General features: G+C 39.0%; 1 protein-coding gene and 1 pseudogene across 46 annotated transcripts in view; both read left to right on the forward strand.

Moving 5' to 3' along the window:
• Positions 1-22,615, forward strand: part of RIMS2 (regulating synaptic membrane exocytosis 2) — a 734,990-nt gene that overhangs the window by 110,788 nt on the left and 601,587 nt on the right. The window lies entirely within an intron of this gene.
• LOC101419327 (signal peptidase complex subunit 2 pseudogene) lies at positions 19,210-20,029 on the forward strand (annotated as a pseudogene).

Below are 22,615 nucleotides of genomic sequence, written 5' to 3' on the forward strand. Positions count from 1 at the left end.
GGTCAAGGAGGCCCTGGGTTTGAACTGTGAACCTCCCATGTGGTATGTGGATGCTCTAACCATTGAGCCAAGTCCGCTTCCCTTCTTTACCTTGTTTATTTCATGGACCCCTTCGCCAATCAGGTGAAAACCATGGACCCCTTACTAAGTCCTCACTGTACAGTATTATTTAATCATTATATCACACCCACACTAACACATCCCCACAAGAATGTTTTTTTTTTTTTTTCTTTTTTTTTTCATTTTAATTCAAGCTCACAGACCCCTTGTTAAGAACTCCTGGATTACAAGGTGTTTTATACATTGCTACCTCCCGGCTTCTGGGAGAGTTGTTTAGTTGATTTGGTATTGTGATATTAACATTGTTAATTCTTCTTGAGTTTCTTGATGCTTATGTAGGTTAAGAGGAAAGATATAACTTATTTATGTCATCAATCCTACTCTCCTATTATAACTATATATTTTTAATTTTAATTTTTTTCTTTTTAAAGAAGCTTTAGATTACATACATGTTACATCAAAAATATAGGGAATTCCCATATACCTCACTGCCTCCCCCTCCCAAACGTTCCACCATTAGTGTGGTGCATTTTTTACAATTGATGAACACATACTGAAGCATTGCTACTAACCATGGACTATAGTTTCCATTACAGTTTACACTTTGTCCCACACAATTTTATAGGTTTTGACAAAATGTATAATGGCTTGTATCCATCATTGCAATGTAATGCAGGACAATTCCAGTGTATCCAGAAATGCCCCCATGTTACAGCTATTCTTCCCTTTCCGTCCCCTCAGAACCTCTGGTGGCCACTGCCTTTCTATCAGTGGTACAAGTTCTTCCATTGCTAGAATAATAATAAGTCTCCTTTAGTCCATAGTTGCAGTCCCGCCTTATAATTGTTCATTTCTCAATCTTGAGGATTTTGGGATGGTGATGCCCACTCTGTTTTGGATTGAGAGGGGCTTAGGTTCCATGGGATAGGTGGATGGAACTGTCTTGATTGCAGTTGTAGATACTCTGTTTTTGGGGATGGGTGTTGTCCATCATCATCCTTTTGATAGTTGTCCTGGGTAAGTCCAATGAATTGGAGAGTAGGTGTTGCAACTTTGCTAAGATTCAAGGCTCAACCAGGATATGAATAGACCAAAGATCTGAGTCTCTGGGACATATATTTAACAAGTTTAGAGCTAATTATAGGCTCAAATAAAAGGGGTAGAAGAGGGAAGTGGACTTGGCCCATTGGATAGGGCATCTGTCTACCACATGGGAGGTCCGTGGTTCAAACCCTGGGCTTCCTTGACCTGTGTGGAGCTGGCCCATGCCTGGTTCTGATGTGCGCGAGGAGTGCCGTGCCACACAGGGGTGTCCCCCGTGTAGGGGAGCCCCACGTGCAAGGAGTGTGCCCCGTAAGGAGAGCTGCCCAGCACAAAAGTGCAGCCTGCCCAGAATGGCGCCGCACACACGGAGAGCTGACACAACAAGATAATGCAACAAAAAGAGACACAGATTCCCATGCCGCTAACAACAACAGAAGCGGACAAAGAAGAACACACAGCAAAATGGACACAGAGAACAGACAACTGGGAGGTGGGGAAGGGGAGAGAAAAAAATAAATCTTAAAAAAAAAAGGGGGGATAGAAGAGCCATGCATAGGGAATTGTAAATGAGTCTAACTTTGTTACATTGGGGAGCATATATTCCAATGTAAGGCCCATTAATAGGGTGCCAAATTCCTGAGATCGTCTGTCCTGCCTATAGTGTGTAGATGTCTCTAGGGCCTTCAGGAGCCCCACTCTTTGAGGCACTGTTTACTGTGGCAGTCAATGAGATCCTGCTGAGATGTGCATAAGCATAACTCCTGGAATGACCTCCCAACTCATTTTTAAATTTCTTAGCCATAAAAACACATTTTTATTTAATATTTCCCTCTTTTGATCAAGGTCTTTTCCCAAATGCATCACTAGTTGGTGCTTTGTAGTAATCCCTTGGTGCCCCGGGGGCTCATCCCTGGGAATAATGTCCCATGCTGTGGGGAAGGTGGTGCATTTATATGCTGAGTTTGGCTTAGAGAGAGGCCACATTTGAGCAACAAGGAGGCTTTCAGGAGGCAATTCTTAGGCATTAGATAATACTAGGCTAAGTTTCAATTTCACAAGAAAAGGTACATACATACAACCATCAATATCATGGACCTGGCATAATGGTCTATTCTCCTTGGCTAGATATTGCTCAAATAATATACGTATATTTTTAAATGCTAGGGTTCTGCTTCTAACCTTTAGAGGACCCTCTCATATGGTGGTTTCCAAAAATGCAATGAAACATATATGAAAAATATGGGACTCTCTGGGGAGAAGGGGTGATATATGGGAAGGAGGTACTCTCATACCCTTTTGTGGTTACATTTTGATAAGACCTCTTTGTAAATTTGGCAGTATCTTTTAAAATTTAAAATGCTTTGACTCAGAGGTTATATTAAAAATATTTAACAAAAAATATGGGATGGGCATTGACCATTAATAAAGATACCTGACTGATCAGCATGTATATATGTGTACAAGCAAATATCAGTCCTACTTTTACCCTTTAACCCAGAAATTCTCTTTCTAGGAATTTATCCTATAGAATTAACTACACAAATGCACAAAAATACAAGCACAGCATTAGAAATCACACATGTTCTTTAATAGGCGATTTGTTGAAATATAATAAAATGAAATCCTATAAACTTTAAAAAAGAATTAGATGGATCTACATTACTGATGTGGAAATATCTAAGGTGTACTTTTGAAACATAAAATAAAAAACCAGTTGCAAATCTGTAAACATAGTATGGATCCCTTTTTGGGTATGTGTATGTGGGGACACGTGTGTGCTGTCCATATAGAATTTATATATATGTGTTTGTGTGTGTATTAGAGGATTTAACAGTGATTGTCTAGAGTGGGTTCCTTTTATTTTCACACTTTATATATTTTATGTGTTGAGTATGTTTGAATTTTTGTAATAGCAAGTAATACTTTTATAGTGAAGAAAACATTGCTTAAGGAAGAACATGCATAACAGAATTTACCTAGGAGCTTTTTCTAACTTTTTCTTTTCTTGCCATCATATTTTGTTCTTCTCTTTCGGTTAACATATTAGAATATGGCAGCAGTGGGGGAGTGGAAGGCAGAGGAAACTATGACTTTTTTTTTTTTTAAGATTTATTTATTTATTTCTCTCCCCTTCCCCTCCCACCCCAGTTGTCTGTTCTCTGTGTCTATCTGCTGCGTTGTTGTCTTTGTCCGCTTCTGTTGTTGTCAGCGGCATGGAAATCTGTGTTTCTTTTTGTGGAGTCATCTTGTGTCAGCTCTCCATGTGTGCGGCGCCATCCCTGGGCAGGCTGCACTTTCTTTCGCGCTGGGTGGCTCCCTTTACGGGGTGCACTCCTTTCGCGTGGGGCTCCCCTACGCGGGGACACCCCTGCGTGGCACAGCACTCCTTGTGTGCATCAGCGCTGTACATGGGCCACCTCCACATGGGTCAAGGAGGCCCGAGATTTGAACCGCGGACCTCCCATATGGTAGACGGACACCCTAACCACTGGGCTAAGTCCGCCACCCAAACTATGACAGTTTTGAAACACTGCATACTTTACCAGTTTCCAGTTCTTGCCCTCTTTCCCTTTAAATATGGCACATATTTACTTCAAAAAAACTGCTTTGCCTGTCTCTTCAAAGTCTCTGGCCTCATGACCCCACAACCCTCACAGAGAGCCACTGCTTTAACATGTGATACAACAAGGTGTATTACCAGTTTATGACATTGTCTTCCTTTTACAACTAGTACATTGCCATTAAAATCCGAACTTTTAGACAGATTGTGTGCTGGAAGCATATTATAGAAGTCACCCTTAAGTTAAATCTTCCCAGTTACAGTTATTTTATTGTGTCTTATTTTAATTTTTCAATATTCTTGTCATGGTCTGAAATTATTTATTGATTTATTTACTTTTTTTTTTTCTGTTTACTTGATTAGACGTTAAGCTTCATACAGGGCTATCTTTGTTTGCTGGGGCTACCATAACAAAGTACCACAAACTGGATGCTTAAAGCAACAGGAATTTATTATCTCATAGTTCTGGAGTCTATATTAAGTCAGAAATCAAGGTGTCAGCAGGACCATGCTTCCTCTGAAGTTGTAGAGGCTTCAGCAGTGGCTGATGGCTCATTTATAAATGGTATTGAGCCTGAATGGGGTAGTCTAGGGATGTAATTGTCAATTCAAAGAAAGTCTAGAGAATAGTCTAGGGACTGAATAACATAGTGAACCCAGAGTGAATAAGGATTGTGGTTAATAGTACATACAAATACAAGAATGCTCTTCTATGAACTAGAACAAATGTACATCACTATTACAAGGTGGTAAGAATATGAAGATGCATAGGATGGTTTTCAAAACTAGTTTTTTAGCCAAGTCATTTGTAATTGTAATGCATGATCATTAGTCATCTCCATTGACCTGATCCATTTCAAATAGGAAGGAGTTGGTTTTGCTAACAGTCTGGAGTAGTGATTCTCTTACTGAGATCCTGGAGGGCTGATAATGATCTGCTTCTTGATCTGGTGCTTCTTTCCAGATGTGTTCATTATATGACAGTACAATGAGCTCTATACTTTTGTTCTGTGCACTTTTCAATACATATATTGTTATAATTAAAAGTTTACTTTAAAAAGCAATATATGCCTTTTGTTACTTTTATCAATTTATTTTATTTTATTTTTGGTAAGACTGTAGTGTAGTATAGTGTTTAAGAACACACATAGCATGTTGTATTTGCTTAATAAACTTTGACCATTTTTTCTTGTTATTATTTTTTATTATTATTACTAGTATTTTAGAAAGTGTACCTACCTTTCCTGAGTCATTAGGGACTACAAAATTTTTTATTTTGAATGCCCTACAAGTGTTGGTCAAAAGTAGGTTCCTATTCTTTGCTATTTCTGCACAGGGTATACTAATCCTACTCAGGCACAGAAACAGCTATGTCCAGGAGTTCCCTTGATCTGGTGTTAGAAGATCTCTCCTTGACTATTATAATCTTGATATTCCTGTTATGGAAATGGCCAGAATTAGGGATGCTTCCTTTCTTTGTACAGGTGTATTAAGTTAGGATAGGCTAGGTCATGCTGTGTGTGGTAGTTTGAGTCTTTTGTGGACCCCAGAAATTTGTTCTTAAATTGATCCATTCCTATGGATATGAGCCTGTTATGAATCTTTGATTAGATTAGATTTACCTAAGGGCCATTTGATTACATTACTTCAGTAAGGCATAAGATGGTTCTTAATCCTCTTACTGAAGTTCTTTATAAACAGAATAAATATATAGAGAAAAAGGCTGCAAAAACAGAGAGAAACCCCCAGGAACTGAGAGAGAAGGCCCTGGGAATCAGAACCTGAAACAAACAGAACACAGATGCTGGGAGGAAGCCACTGAAGCCAGAAGCTGAAAGCAATGAGGCCTGGAGGAGAGGGAGGAGACAAGCAGATCCTGCCATGTGCCTGATCATCCATAGCTCCAGCTCGGGGAGAAAGCATCTCCTCATGATGCCTTCATTTGGATACTTTCATGGTGTAAGAAATGTAAGCTTACAAGTTAATAAATTCCCATTGTAAACAGCAATCCATTTCTGGTATATTGCCTTGTGCTTTTAGCAAACTAAAATACTGTGGGAACAAGTTAACCCTGAAATCTCAGTAGCTTGACACATAAAAAATTGTTTTGCTTGGGTAAAGTCCTATGTGTTTAATGACATTCTATGTCAACTCTCTTCCAAAGGACCTCTCAAGGATCCTAGCTGCTTCCATCTTGTTGGCAAGCCAACCAGAACACATAGCTTCCAGGGATGTTACATCACAGGAAAAAAGAATGGAGAATTCACACTCATTCTTAACTGTGTAAAACGGGTATATTTTACATACATACATGGGTACTTACAGGTCACTTTTACTCACAGCTCCTTGCCCCAAACTTGTCACAAGGCTTTGACCTAACTACAAAAGTCTTCCCATGTGTTCAGGTAAAGAGATGACCTGCATATAATGAGCACTATTAACAGTTACTGTAGTTAATTTACATTTTGATTCTCATTTATTGCGATGAGATAGAAATTGGAGCATGCTAAGAGATAAGATTTGCCAAAAGAGAAGCTACTACAGTAAGGATAGCTGCAATATTAGTGCCCACCCCTGGTCATGGTGATTCTACTAAAATTGCTGTAATGATTTGGGATCTAATTTTTACCTTACTGAAGAAAATAATAAATAGCATGATGAAAATTCAAATATAGAAGTGTCCTCAGGAAGGAAATTTTGTCATTTGAAGTGTTTCAAGGAACAGCTATTAACTTTTGTCACTGGGATTACAGAGGAAATTTTGCTTTCTCTTAGGTGGCAGTGAAAGAATAAAGGAGATCAAAAAATGTGGTTAACAGTGAAAATATGTGAAGCAAACGGAGAAACCTTTAAGTGGTCATTAGGAATGCCAAGAATATAGTAATACATAAGATTAACAGTAAAGCAAAAGTATAAAAAAGGAAGAGCAGAGATATCAGAAAATTAATCTTCTTATGTCTGGGGTAGAAGCTGACTATTTTGGTTTGTCATCAGCTTAACTCAAGAGTCATTGGTTAGGTGTTTTTCTCTGATGATCATCTGCTTGTGAAGGATTCTTAAGAATCTCACATTTAATATATTCTGTTGAACAGGTTTCCAACAGTCCATGGGAGATAGTGTGTGTCTTTTAAGCCGGGAAACATTAATCCAATAATCAACATTTTGGGGCTTTTACTGAAGTGTTAATTGTTACCAAGACTTATTATGGTCTTTTCTGTCAAGACTCAGCAGCAGTTTTTCTTTCTTATCCAGAAGATTACGTCTCTAGGTTTCAGGATCCCTGTTTTAGTTTCCTGGACTGCTCAAGCAAATGCCATGAAATTGGTTAGGTTAAACAATGGGAATTTATTAACTTATTGTTTTGAGGCTAAAAGAGACTCGAATCAAGGCATTCTCAAGGTGATGCTTTCTTCCCAAAGACTGTGGTGTTCGGGAGCTGGGTGCTGGCAATCATTGGTCCTTGACGTCTCTATCACACGACAATGCACATGTTGGCTTCTGTTGACCTCTCAATTCTCTTCTTGGTTCCGTTGAATTTCAACTTTTGCTTTCGGTGGCTTTTTCTTCTCTCTAACTGAATTTCACTCCATTTATAAAGGACTCCAGTAAGAGCATCCTGATTGAGGCGGGCCACACCTAAATTGAAGTAACCTCATCAAAAGGTCCTACTTACTACATGGGTTCCTAATCATGGGAATGGATTTGATTTAAGAACATGTTTTCTAGGTACATAGGTTCAAACCACCAAAATTCCCAATTGGGTTGATCAAATGGTTTTGAAGGCCAATGGCAGAATAGTCTAAAATTGACTGTATTTGTCACATACCTTAGAACCACCTTAATTCATTTTGGCTCAAGGCAGGGATAAATCAATAAAGAAAAATGATAGATTCAGAAAATGCCATATAGAAAAATTGATAAAAGTAGCAAACGGCATATTGCTTTTTAAAGCAAACTTTTAATTAAAACAACATATATATGGAAAAGTGCATGAATTGAAATTATACATCTCATTGAATTGTCATACAGATGTTTGTGAGAGTCATTCATATTATTATATGTAGTTGTATTTCATGGAGAGAGTGTGTCTGTGTGAGAAAGAGAGGGGGGAGATGATGGTAATAGAGATAGAAACAGAGACAGAGAGGGACAGGGATAGTGATAGGGATAGGCTTAGGGAGATACACAGCAATGAGAGTGAATGAAATACTACTATATACAATAATATGGATGACTCAGAAACATTATATTGAGCAAAATAATGCAAACCCTGTAGAATAAATAGTGTATGATTTCATGTATACAAAGTCTAAATAAAAATAGGCAAAAATAATCTGTGGTGCTAGATGGACATTAAAAGAATTTTATTCTTGGGAGATAGTCATCCATGGAAGGGAGCATGACTTCTATATCTAGGTATCTATTTATATATATATAATATAATATTTATTTATTTATTTATTTATATCTATTTATATCTATGAATGCGTGTATATTTCTATTTATATATATATTATATATATACACGCACTCATAGAGTGTCAATAACAAAACCTTGAAGTCAGAGAGGGATATCGATGGGTAGGTAGGTAGATAGATAGTGCATATAGTGCATATAGATGCATATAGTGTCAATAAAAAACTACAAGTGTAATTTTAACTTATTTTTAATCTCAGTTTCTAACATCAAAATTTTTTCATTTTGCAAATGAGATAATCATTTCAGTTCCAAAGATTCTATACTTTATATCCTATGATTATATGAAAAGTTTTTTTTTCCTTCAGAAGAAAGTGACCTTCTGAGTTTAGTTGCCTTTCAGATACTGGTTATGGTGATATTATAAACAGAGAAGCAAAGTTATTTAATACATATTAAAGATATATATTAAAGGTAAAGAATTAATATTAAGTATAAGACCTTTATGTGACTTTTTAGTTAATTTTTTATTTTTAAAGAAGCTTTATATTACATAAATGTTACATCAAAAATGTAGGGGAGGGAAGCAGACTTGGCCCAATGGATAGGGCGTCTGCCTACCACATGGGAGGTCCGTGGTTCAAACCCCGGGCCTCCTTGACCCTTGTGGAGCTGGCCCATGTGAGGTGCTGATGCGTGCAAGGAGTGCCCTGCCACGCAGGGGTGTCCCCCACGTAGGGGAGCCCCATGCGAAAGGAGTGCGCCCCGTAAGGAGAGCTGCTGAGCACAAAAGAAAGTGCAACCTGCCCAAGAATGGCGCTGCACACATGCAGAGCTGATACAACAAGATGACGCAACAAAAAGAGGCACTGATTCCCGGTGCTGCTGATAAAGATAGAAGTGGTCATAGAAGAACACACATCGAATGGACACAGAGGGCAGACAATGGGGGGGGGGGGCAGAAGGGGAGAGAAATAAATAAAAAGATAAATCTTAAAAAAAAAAATGTAGGGGATTCCCATATACCCCACACTTTACCCCCTTAACAACATCTTTCATTAGTGCTGTATGTACATTTGTTAAAATCGATAAACACATATTGAAGCATTGTTATTAACCATGGAATATATTATAGTTTACACTTTGCACTGCATAATTTTATAGGTTTTGACAAAATGTATAATGACCTGTATCTATCATTGCCATGGTCATATGACTTTTAAAATTTTATTTTATTTTATTTTATTTATTTATTTTTGACTTTCACAATGGGGATTTATTAACTTATAAACTTATAAAGTTAATAGATCACACAGGACGTTACATTAAAAAAAGTAAGAGGTTCCCATATAACCCATTCCCCATCCCCCCACCCCAATATTTTTGTAAATTGTATTTTTTTGAAGATATATATATATATATACATTTGACTTCTGATACACGGAGTCATTCAATGTGTGTGTGTGTGTTTTTGTTTTCTGCTTTTTGGGAACAGCTCAAAGCAAATACCTTTTGTATTAGCCAAAGTAGTGCTGATGCAAAGTACCAGAACTCTGTTGATTTTTATAAAGGGTATTTCTTTTGGGTAGAAGCTTACAGTCACAAGGCCCTAAATAGTCCAACTCAAGGTACCATAAGAGGTACTTTCTCACCCAAAGTCATTGGCCACATACTGAAGCAAGATGGCAGGTAATGTCTGTGAGGGTTCAGTCTTCCTTCTTCCTCTTAAAACTACATGGATCCAGCTTCTTCTGATCTCAGCTGAAGGCTGGCGTAAGACTCATCTCTCTTCCCAGGGCTCGTTTCTTCCTGGGTTCAGTTGCTCTGGTCTCTTCACAAGGTCAGCTGTAGACTATCAGGCTCATCTCTCTTCCTTGAGCCTCTGCTGTGAAAAATGAGCTCTTTTCCTCTGTGTTCTTCTCTCTGTATATACTTCCAAGTGAGAGTCTGTTTTATCATCCCACCAAGGGGGCTGGGACTCCATGCTGAGTCGCACTCTAATGACATGGTTGAATTAAAGCCCTAATCTTAATATAATTTATTCAGATGTGTCAGCCGAATCTAATACAATCCAGAGGTTATCACACCTAGAAGAATAGACCAGTTTACAAACATAATCTATATATCGCTTTTTGGAATTCATAAATAAGATCGAACTGCCACACTGCACCCTCTGATTTCCAAAAAAGAATTTACAATATTCCAAAAACTTGAAGTCAGTAACAATGTTATGCACAAAATCATATCACAAACAGGTTAAAGAAATGCAGTTTGGGGAAGTTGACTTGGCTCAGTGGATAGAGCGTCCGCCTACCACATGAGAGGTCCACAGTTCAAACCCAGGACTTCCTTGACCCATGTGGAACTGGCTCACATGCAATGCTAATGCACTCAAGGAGTGCCATGCCACACAGGGGTGTCCCCTGCTTAGGAGAGCCCCACGTGCAAGGAGTGTGCTCCATAAGGAGAGTCGCCCAGCGCAAAAGAAAGTTCAGCTCACTCAGGAGTGGCACTGAACACACGGAGAGCTGATGCAGCAAGATGACGCAGCAAAAAGAGACACAGATTCCCGGTGCCACTGACAAGAATATAAGTAGACACAGAAGAACACACAGCGAATGGACACAGAGAACAGAAAACTGGGTGGATGGGGGTGGAGGGGAGAGAAATAAAAAAAAAAAAAAGAAATGCAGTTTGTCTTGGGGCAAAGACCCCTGTGACTATAGATCTATGAAACTTACAAAACAAGTTATCTGCTTCCAATATACAAAGGCACATACAAAGGGTAAACATTGCATTTCCATAAGGAGAATTTGGGAGGGAAACATTAGTCACAGGTTCCCCTAGAGTTCTGTAAACCTGGAGGGCATGCTTCATTAGATTTTAAAGTCTGAGAGACATTCTCAAAATGATGATTTCTTCTCCTTGGGGCCTCATTGGGACCTATCCTTTCTACATGCTTGCCCAATGGCCATTTTCTTGGTTCTACCCTCATCAGGCATCTGGGTTGCAACCAAGCTCCAGACCTCACCTTTAAGAACACTTGGGTGAATGTCACTCCTTCCCTGATCTCTGGGGTGCAATCTGAACCACCCCCCCAATACAATGAGGTGACAGCAACATTTTTCCTGATCTTTGACTGACAGGGCCAACCCTATCAGAGCAATGACTTGGCAATCTGGCCTTCTTAGTTTATGGAGGGCAGGCCCACCCCTCTCAGACCCATGAGGTTTTCACCTTACTCTCCCTAACCCTTGGGGAATGTGCTCCACCCTCTCTGTAACCTGGGGTGGTAAAGCTTTCCCTGAACAGCATGCTGGAACATCTACCATCTTCAAATGGTGAGGCAAACTCACCCTCTCTGTACACATGGGTGTGGTCCTTCTCGACCCAAAGAGATGTCTTAATTCCAGACCTCAGCTTCCATAGTTTTCTTTTTAAAGACATTTTTTCTTCATAGTTTTCTTCTTAAAGCCATTTTTCTTTCCATATCTCCCCTCCATGTCCCTTTTAGTCCAGGCTGACAGTGGTTTTGTTCATATAGCTCTCACAAAAGTCTTGTTGGTTTAGCATGCAGGAAGCAGGAGTCCAAGCCATCAGACAGTAAGATTTTCCACAAGCCTTTCTGAGATAACTGCATTTTCAATCCTGATTTATAAGTTCTAGGTTTAGATAAGTCCTCAAATGGGGCACTATTGTCTGGGGACTTGATTTCCAGAGGCTTGGGATTTCCAGAATCAGTTTCTGGTTTTGTTGTGCCCAGTAATTCAGTTCTCAGTTTATCTCTTCATCCAGCATTTTACTATAAGCTCCATGGAGAAGCCAAGCCACATTCTCCAAGTTTACTTTGGAAAGTTCTTTGGCTAAATGCCCAGGCTCACCATTTTCAAGTTCTGCCTTCCATAAAACATCAGGAGTTAATCTTGCTAACTGAGGTAACCTCATGAAAAGGTCCTAGTTACAATGGGTTTACAGCCAAAGGAATAGATTAAATTTAAGAACATATTTTTCTGGGGTACATACAGCTTCAAAGCACAACAGAAACAAATTGTTCTAGAGAAATATTGTTGGCCTAAAAAGAATGTACCAAATATCTGAATTAGTTTTATAATAGATATAATTTTATAATATTTCCCATTATTGTCTTACTGATTTCTGTAATTTGTAATGTCACAAACTAAGTTGGACATCAGATAACATGGGAAAATAATAAATTCTAACATCCTTAGTATGGAATTCAAGATATTCTTCATCAAACTGGTTTCCTGACTTTTTCCACTTTATTTCCCTTCTCCTTTCTTCCATCATAGATAGCTAATGCCAGATGGGAATACTTTCAATTTCCTGAATTCTCCATCTGCTGTCATGATTTTCACATGAAATAGTTCAGGTTTGAGTTCAGTCTTCATTTTATGCCCATGATAATTTACATGTCCTTCAGGGAGGTGTGAGATATTAAAAAACAAAACCAAACAACATCAACAAAAAAATGTGCATCTTCTATGAAAGCATGCTGACAACATTTGCAATTAATGGCAATTTTTCTGTGTGCCCCAGTACCACTTTTTCTTATATATTTGTCTAGTATATGTTTTACTTTACCTTGTGTTATAGTTGTCTTATTTACATCCATCTCATGTCTGAACATGTCTATATATGTCTGTATTCCAGGGAATGACTCATTTTCAACGTTACTTATATTTTTGCCCCATCACTTATTAAATAGTACACATATTCCATACATATTGACTATGTGTACTATTTACATATAGTAAATATTCTGTTTATTAATCATCAATTCAAATATTCAATAAATATTTATTGAGAACTTGCTATAGGCCAGACACTATGCTAGATACTGGGAATAAAATGGAGAGCAGAAACAGACAAAACAATTCTCATGGATTATATATTTTAATTAGAGAGACAAGCGTTACTCAAGAGACCCCAATGAATATAAAGATGCAGCTGGTAAGGGCAAAATAAATAGTGCTTTGAAATTATTTAATGGAGGATTTGACCTATTCAGGGATGTTAAGGAATACCTTCCCAAGAAGTAATATTGAAATACAATGAGAATAATAAGGAGTTATGGAAGCAAGAGTGGAAAGTAACATGGATATATTAGCTTAATGAAATTGTTGAGAAACTTGTGTTTTTCTTTTTTTCTGAAACAACATGTATTAGTCAGCCAAAGGGGTGCTGATGCAAAGTACCAGAAATCTGTTGGCTTTTATAAAAGATATTTATTTGGGGTAGAAGCTTTTTTTTTTTTTTTAAGATTTATTATTATTATTTTTAATTCCCAGCCCTTCCTGGCCTGCTGTTTTTTGCTGTCTCTGTTGTCTTCTCATTTTCTCTCCTCTAGAATTCTATCCTGGATATCTCTGATGGGGAGAGAGGTTCCCTGTCAATTGTGCCACTTCAGTTCCTGGTTTCTGCTGCGCTTCACCTTGACTCTCCCCTTCTGTCTCTTGTTCTGTCATAATCTTGCTAAGTGACTCACTTGTGTGGGGGACTGGCTCACCACACAGGCACTCGTGCGGGCACTGACTTGCTGCATGGGCACACTTTCTCTTCTTCTTTTTCACCAGGAGGCTCCAGGGATTGAGCCCAGGTCCTCCCATATGGTAGGCAGAAGCCCTATCACTTGAGCCACATCGGCTTCCCTGGGGTAGAAGCTTATAGTCACAAAGACATCAAGAGTAAGAGTAAGTTACTTCTTTCACCACAGTTTGTTGCCATGTGTTAGAATAAGATGGCTGCTGGTCTCTGCTGAGGGTTCAGCCTTCATCTTAAGTCTCCATGGTCCTAGCTTCTGATCTTAGCTGTAGGCAGGCATAAGGTTTGTCTCTTTTCTAGGGGCTGGTCTCTTTCTGGGCTCAGCTACTCTACTCTCTCCACTGTCCAGTTGTAAACTATCAGGTAAACGGCTCGGCTCTTTCCCCCAGGCTCCAGCATTAAAACTAAGTAGCCTCTCCTCTGCTGTGTCGTTTCCTGTGTGTGTGTCCACTCACCAAGGGGACAGGGACTCACCGTTCTACTGATGTGGCTGAATCAAAGCTCTAATCTTAATTTAATTAAGGTAAAGTGAAAACTCTGAATTTAATACAATCGAAGAGTATCACGCCCAGAGGAACAGACCAGTTTACATCGTCAATATTTCTTTTCAGAATTTGTCAATAATATCAAACTGCCACTCAACATATAGAATGTGGGAATATATGGTAAGGGTCCTCAATCTGTTTTATTATATATATCTCTTTGACAGTCTGGTAAAGTCCATAGACTCCTTCTCAAAATAATATTTTTAAAAGTGTAAAATAGAATATAAGCAATTATAGGGAAGTCAATTAAATTGAAATGTAGGTCAATTTATGGACCCATTTAGGGTATATTGCAAGTTAAGTTGTAAAAATTTGAGTTAAAAAATCATCTGATTTGCAGATGGTATGGTTGTCTAAGCTGAAAATCCCAAAGAATTGAAAGAAAAAACTCCTAGAATTAATACCAAGAGAGCAGGGTATAAGGTGAACATACAAAAGTTAATTGCTTTCTTATATACCAGCAATCATCAGTTGGAATTTAAAATTAAAAACTATCATTTATATTTGCACTAAAAATGAAGTATTTAAGTAAAAATCCAATAAAATATATATAAGATTTGTATGTGGAAAACTACAAAATTAAGAATTTCTTTGATTGAGAGATATTCCGTTCTTTCATAGGAAGACTCAATATTATTACGATGTTAGTTCCTCCCACCTTGGTCTATAGATTCAACAAAATTCCAATCAAAATCCAAACAAGTCATTTTGTGGATATTGACAAACTGATTTTAAAGTTTATGTGAAAATGCAAAAGATCCAGAATAGCCAACACTATTCTGACAAAGAAGAGCAAATGCAGAAGACTGAAGCCACCCAACTTCAAGACTTACTATATAGCTATAGTGACGAAGATAATGTGATGTTGGTGAGAGAATAGTCAAATAGATTAATGGAACAGAATATAGAGTGCAGAAATAAACCCACAGAAATATATTTGACAAAAAGGAGCAGAGCATATCAATAGAGAACGGATAGTCTTTTCAGAAAATGGTGCTGGAACAGCTAGATACCCACATGCCAAAAACAAACAAACAAACAAACAAACAACTAAAAATGAATCTAGACACAGACCTTATACCTTTCACAAAAATTTACTCAAAATAGAACATAGATCTAAATGTAAATCACAAAATCATAAAATTTCTAGAAGAAATGTAGGAGAAAACCTAGGGACATTGACTTTTTAGATACAACTCCAAAAGCAAAATCCATGAAAGAAAAAAATTGATTAGTTGGGATTCATTAAAATTTTAAAAATCTGCTCTGTGAAAAAGATATTGTTAAGAGACTGAAAAGCAAGCCCCACAGACTCAGAGAAAGTATTTGCAAAATACTTATTTGACAAAATAATTGTATCCAAAATATCCAGAGAACTCTTAAAATTCAACAATGAGAAAACAACCCAAATAAAGAATGAGCAGAAGGGCAGAACAGACACCTGACTAAAGAAGATACATGGTGGCAAGTAAGCCTATGGGAAAATTCTCAACACCATGTCACTAGGGAATTCATATTAAAACAACAATGAGATACCACTGCACACCTATTAAATGGCTCAAATCCAAAACACTGACTTCAAATCTGGCGAGAATGTGGAACAATAGGAACTCTCATTCATTATTAAAGAGAATACACAATGGTATAGCCAGTTTGGAAGACAGTCTGGTAGTTTCTTATAAAACCAAACAAACTTATCATATAATCCAACAATCATACTCCTATTGCCAAAAATTTGGAAGTGACCAAGATGTCCTTTAATAGGTGATTGGATAAACTAACTGTAGTATTTCCATACACTGGAATATTAGTCAATGATAAAAAAGAAATGAGCTATCAAGCCACAAAAAGATACGGGGAACACTGAAGCAAGTCTGTAAAGGCTATATACTCTGTGATATCAATGATGTGACATTCTGGAAAAGGCACATTCATAGAGACCATTAAAAGATCAGTGATTGCCTAGGTTTCAGGGGGAGGGGTGGGAGGGATAGATAAGTGATGTATAGAGCATTATAAAGACAGTAATACTTTCCTGTATGCTTCCATAATGGTGGATACCTAATATACATTTTTCAAAACCCATAGTCCCATGACATTCATTATAATGTGGAACAAACATTGTTGATTTATGGATGTGATTGTGGCTGAAATGAGTAGTCAAGGAAGATTAATATTAGTTGGAGGATAGTTGGAAGATAATATTGGGAATGTATAACCATGATTTAAAAAAATTTTTAATTAAAAGATATTTAGATTATATAAATGTTACACAAAAAATATAGGGGATTCCCATAAGCCCTTCTCCCCACCCTGCCCACATTTCCCCACATTAACAACATCCTTCATTAGTGTGGTACATTCATTGCAATTGATGAACATATTTGGAGCTTTGTCACTAAGCATGGATTGTAGTTTACATTTTAGTTTACACTCTCTCCCACACAATTTTGTAGGTTATGGCAAGATATATAATGGCTTGTATCTGTCTTTGCAGTGTTATTCAGGACAATTCCCAAGTCCCAAAATTGCCCCTGTTTTACACCTGTCTTCCCTCTCCCTGCCCTCAGAACCTCCAGTGGCCACTGCCTCCACATCAGTGATAGAAGTTCTTCCATTCCTAGAATCACAGCAAGTTTGTAGTAGAATAGCAGTAAGTCCACTCTAGTCCACAGTTTTTTCCTCAATCCTGAGGCTTCTGGGATGGTGATGCCCACTCTACCTCTACCTGAGAGGGGGGCTTCAATCCCCTATAGCTGATGGCTGGGGCACTCTTATTTGCAGTTGTAGATTCTCTCGGTTCCTTGGTATGGTAGTTGTCTATCATCACCCTTTGTTAGTTGTCCTGGATGAGTCCAATGAACTGAAGAGTATGTGTTGCAAGTCTGCTGAGACTCAGGGCCCAGCCACTACATGGACAGCTCAAAGATTCAAGTCTCTTGGAAATACTTGTACTAACTCCAGCACCAACATTAGGTTCAAATAGAATGGACAGAAGAGCCATGTGTAGGCAAATCACAGCTAAGCCCAATTCTGTCACACTGGGCATCACAAATCCCAAAGTAGGGCCCACTGGCAAGGCACCAAACTCCAGAGCTATCTGCCCTGACCATAGTGCCTGGGTGTCTCCAGAGTCCTCAGGAGCCCAACTATTTGGGGTAATGTCTACTTTGTCAGTTGATGAGATCCTGTTGAGATGTGCATAAGTGTAACCTCTGGAATGACCTCCTGACTCATTTTGAAGTCTCTTAGCCATATAAGCTCATTTGTGTTTACCCTTTCCCCCTTTTGGTCAAGATCTTTTTCCAGTTGCATGGCTAGTTGGTGCTTGGTAGTAAGCACCTCAGTCCCAGAGAGAATCATTCCTGGGAGTCATGTCCCACACTGGGGGAAAGTTATTGCATTTATGTGCTGAGTTCAGCTTAGAGAGATGCCACATTTGAGCAACAAGGAGGCTCTCAGGAGGTAATACTTAGGTACCCTATAATACTAGACTAAGTTTCAATTTCAAGAGTAAAGATTCATAAGCACAGTCATCAGTATCATGGGCCCGTCAATGGACCATCCTCCTTCACTAGCTATTGCCTCTATCTTGGGGGATTCTTGCTTTTCCATTACGGAAAGTGGCAGAGCTCCCCAGAATGGAAATTCTATATTCTTTCGGGTATTGTGTGAATCTCCACCCACTGTGACAATGCCCCATAAACATTTGAACACATTTATATGCCTAGTATGTATGCCCAGGTGAGCCTCCTCCTATATATCCTCTATCACAGACACCCTACATAAATGATCCTCCCCTGCCACAGTTGTAACCCTTCTGTATTCCAAAACTTCTTAAAAAGTGAAGCCAATTAAATAGCCAAATACAATTAATAAGAAAATGAAATAATAATGGTAGTTTTAAAAATAATAAATAGAATAAAATTTTTTTAAAGAATTTGGGATAATAAAACATAATGGAAAAAGATAAAAATTTTTTTTTGACATTTTGCCATTCATCACTGTAAGATCTGTTGTCCTGTATGTACAGTGACATTTTCTTCTTTTATTCTCCCAATGTCTTACGATTTTCATTTTTTTTCTTTTTTTTTAAAGATTTATTTATTTATTTAATTTCCCCCCCTCCCCTGGTTGTCTGTTCTTGGTGTCTATTTGCTGCGTCTTGTTTCTTTGTCTGCTTCTGTTGTCGTCAGCGGCACGGGAAGTGTGGGCGGCGCCATTCCTGGGCAGGCTGCACTTTCTTTTCACGCTGGGCGGCTTTCCTCACGGGCGCACTCGTTGCGCGTGGGGCTCCCCCACGCGGGGGACACCCTGCGTGGCACGGCACTCCTTGCGAGCATCAGCGCTGTGCATGGCCAGCTCCACACGGGTCAAGGAGGCCCGGGGTTTGAACCGCGGACCTCCCATATGGTAGACGGACGCCCTAACCACTGGGCCAAAGTCCGTTTCCCACGATTTTCATTTTGTCCTCTAAGAAGTTGTAGGTCACAACAGAGTCACCTACAGAATAACATTTTATTATTCTATTAATAACATTTTATATGTGGATGGTGCATTTGTTACAACTGATGTACAAATATTGAAACATAGCTACCAACCATGGTCAATGATTTACATTATGGTTTACATTTTGGGCCATATGCTTTTATAAATTTTGATGAAATTTAACATGGCCTGTATCCATCATTACAAGATCATGTAGAACACTTCCATCACCCTCAAAATGCCACCTGTTCTGTCTATTCTGTTCTTCCCTCCTCCTCCCCTCGGGACCCATGGCAACCACCAGGCTTTACTCTTTGCAGGACCAGATTCATAGTTACTTGCAACAACACGGAGGACTTGACACACTGGTCTGTCCTCCCCTATTGGACACAACACATGCTCTGGAGAGACTCCTGCCCCTCTTTTTGAGAACATAGCAAGCTTCCCCAGGATGGGAATTCAATACCTTGCTGCTCATTATGTGGGTTTCCAGTCACTGACATAACACACTATGGCAAGATGAACATGGGAGGGAGAGGCAGAGGCGGACAAGATGGCGGCAGCGGCAGCACAGGGCGGGAGAAGCGGTGGTGGCGGAGGCGGTAGTGGGGCTGGTTGTGGCCCCAGCAGCGGGACAGGCAGTAGCCGCAGGGGCTTGTTGGATAAGTGGAAGATTGATGATAAGCCTGTAAAAATTGACAAGTGGGATGGATCAGCTGTGAAAAATTCTTTGGATGATTCTGCCAAAAACGTTCTTCTGGAAAAGTACAAGTATGTGGAGAATTTTGGTCTAATTGACGGTTGCCTCACCATTTGTACGATCTCCTGTTTTTTTTGCCATAGTGGCTTTGATTTGGGATTATATGCATCCCTTTCCAGAGTCCAAACCTGTTCTGGTTTTGTGTGTTGTGTCCTATTTTGTGATGATGGGGATCCTGACCATTTATACCTCATATAAGGAGAAGAGCATCTTTCTCGTGGCCCATAGAAAAGATCCTACAGGAATGGATCCTGATGATATTTGGCAGCTGTCCTCCAGTCTCAAAAGGTTCGATGACAAATACACCCTGAAGCTGACCTTTATCAGTGGAAGAACAAAGCAGCAGGGGGAAGCGGAATTCACCAAGTCCATTGCTAAGTTCTTTGACCACAGCGGGACACTGGTCATGGATGCATATGAGCCTGAAATATCCAGGCTCCCTGACAGTCTCGCCACAGAAAGAAAAGTGAAATAGTCAATTCTAAAAGCAGCCGTCTTTCTGCTGTATCATGCTGAATTATGAGGTAGGGTAAAAACAGAAAACTTAAAATGGGTGAAGTAAAGTAACAGTTGTTAAAAATGGCCCTGTTTTGTCCTGAAATTTTAGTCTGTTCTGGATAAATAGGCTTTTTTAGCACAGATAGGAGAAATTGTAGCTCTGGTGTTTAGCTGTAGCCTCCTTGATCTGCTTATTGCATTGTTTTGATTTGCTTTCCTGGAAAAGAATTTTTGCTAAAAGCCATACAGACTTCTTCCTTCCACGTATCAGTACTTTATATAATATAACTTTGTGCCATGAAGCATTTAAATAATCAGTTTTTTAAAATTATAAACCTGTTGCTAGCTTTATTGTGTTAATTCCTGTTTAAACAACTGTTGCCCTTAGGAATTCAGGATACAACTTCTTGTATATGAGAGCTTTCTTTCACACACCATTTTTGTGGGTGTGTACATATTTGATTTGGGGAGACTTGAAAAAAACACAGCTTTTTAATTTGTTTAAAACAGACTTTCTGCCTGTTACATTTTATGCTTTTAACCAATTAAAGAAGCCAGTGGCATTTTTAGTTTTTGTTGTCTGTTTTCTACAAGTATGTGTTTCTCTGTGCCCTTTATTAACTGTCATTTTCTAAAATTTTTTCCAATAAAAAGAAAGAAGATGTGAAAAAATGGAATCATGGCCTTGATGGCAGGAACAGAGCAACAAGTGATAACAGTCTTACTAATACAGGATTCTTTTATTTCTAGGCTGTTTTATTGGTCATAGGCCCCTGAGAACCTATAGCTGAGGAATTCCTAGCTTATAACAATACTCAGTACTTGTGCCAGGTATTGTTCCAAGTCCTTGACATGCATTAGCTAACTAATGTTCACAATAGTACTAACAAGAAGGTACTCTTACAGTCCTATTTTGCAGGTGAGAAAACTGAGGCATGAAAGTTGATAAATGTGTCACACAGCTAGTGATAGAACTGATATTTAAACCTGGGTAATCTGGTTCCAGAGTTTGTGTACCTGCGGAGACAGAAGAGCTGCATCTTTTTCAGTCAGATAAGAACTGGGCACTTGCCCAAATTCAGCCTTACAAAAGTACAGTTCCTGCTAAGTCTAGTACCTAAATCTATATTCAGCTTATTAGCCATCACCCTTACTACATTTTCCTGTTTTACTTGGGAATGTTCTCCTAAATAGCACCACACAGTGGGGAGTTGTGGAGCAACACCGAATGGGAAGTTGAAGCCTTGAATTCTGTTCATTCCTATAAACCTTGGATCAGTCTTGTAATTCTCTGAGCTTCTAGTTTCCACATTTGGGGAGAATGTGCAAGATGCTGAGAATCCTAATTTTTTCAGCTACTTGAAGCGTTTGAGAACATGCAGTTAGATCATTGTGAAGTATTTTTACAATGAAGGAGTTACTGTTGGTCATAGGCTTATGGGTCTAGATTGTGAATAACCTTCCCCACATTGACCATTTTATGTAAATCATGTGTTTTTATTTTGTAAAAGTTGAATTATGTTGAAACATGTTGTGTAATTTTTCATTGTGGTTTTTTTTTAAATTAAATTTTTATGGTTAAAAAAAAAAAAAAAGATGAACACTCACATACTTCCTAGAAGCCTGCCCCAGGTGTGCCCTGTCCAGAATGCCCCTCACATCCAATGCCCTAAACCAGTAGCTCTACCTTGTCCTATTGCCAAAAGACCATTCTTAACGTTGTAGTTTCAACGACATACCCACCAATCCCCAGTGTTTACCTGCTCTCTCCCCCAACCCTCACCCCAGTTCCTCCCCAATCTGCACCATATCCCCCTGACATACCTGCACCACCTATCCCAGTAGTATCACTGTACCACTGTCACACCCCTCCACTGCCTAGCTACACAGTTCCACCTTATCATAGATTTTGCCCATATGTGCATTGGCTCACAGCCTTCTTCTCCCTGTCTATTTCCTATAAAACTATCTTCCAGACTCGAGCTCTGTGAGTCTGCTCAATTTACTTAATTCATGTCAGTGAAGTCATGTAATATTTGTCCTTCAGTGCTTGGCTTGCTTCATTCAACATGTGGTCCTCAAGATTCATCCATGTTATCTCATGTGTTAATATTGTATTCCTTCTTACAGCTGAGTAATATTCCGTTGTATGTATATACCACAATTTTTTTATCCATTCATCTGTAGAAGGGCATTTGGATTGATTCCAACTTTTGGCAATGGTGAATAATGCTGCTATGAACATTGGGGTGCATATATCTGTTTGTGTCCTTGCTCTCAGTTCTGAGTGTATACGCTACAGTGAAATCCTGAATCATATGGCAGTACTATAGCTAGTTATCTGAGGAACCAGCATACTGTCTTCCACAATGTTTGCATCATTCTACATTCCCACCAGCAGTGGATGAGGGTTCCCATTCCTCCACATCCTCTCTTCCACATGTAATCCTGTTTTGTTTTTTTTTTTTTATTTTTTATTTCTCTCTCCCCCACCCAGTTGTCTGCTCTCTCTGTCCATTCGCTCTGTGTTCTTCTGTGACTGCTTCTATCCTTATCTGTGGCACCAGGAATCTGTGTTTCTTTTTGTTGTGTCATCTTGCTGTATCAGCTCTCCGTGTGTGCGGTGCCATTCTTGGGCAGGTTGCACTTTCTTTTGTGCTGGGCGGCTCTCCTTACGGGGC

The sequence above is a fragment of the Dasypus novemcinctus genome, chromosome 14 (genome assembly GCF_030445035.2).
Source record: "Dasypus novemcinctus isolate mDasNov1 chromosome 14, mDasNov1.1.hap2, whole genome shotgun sequence".
Lineage (NCBI taxonomy): Eukaryota > Metazoa > Chordata > Mammalia > Cingulata > Dasypodidae > Dasypus > Dasypus novemcinctus.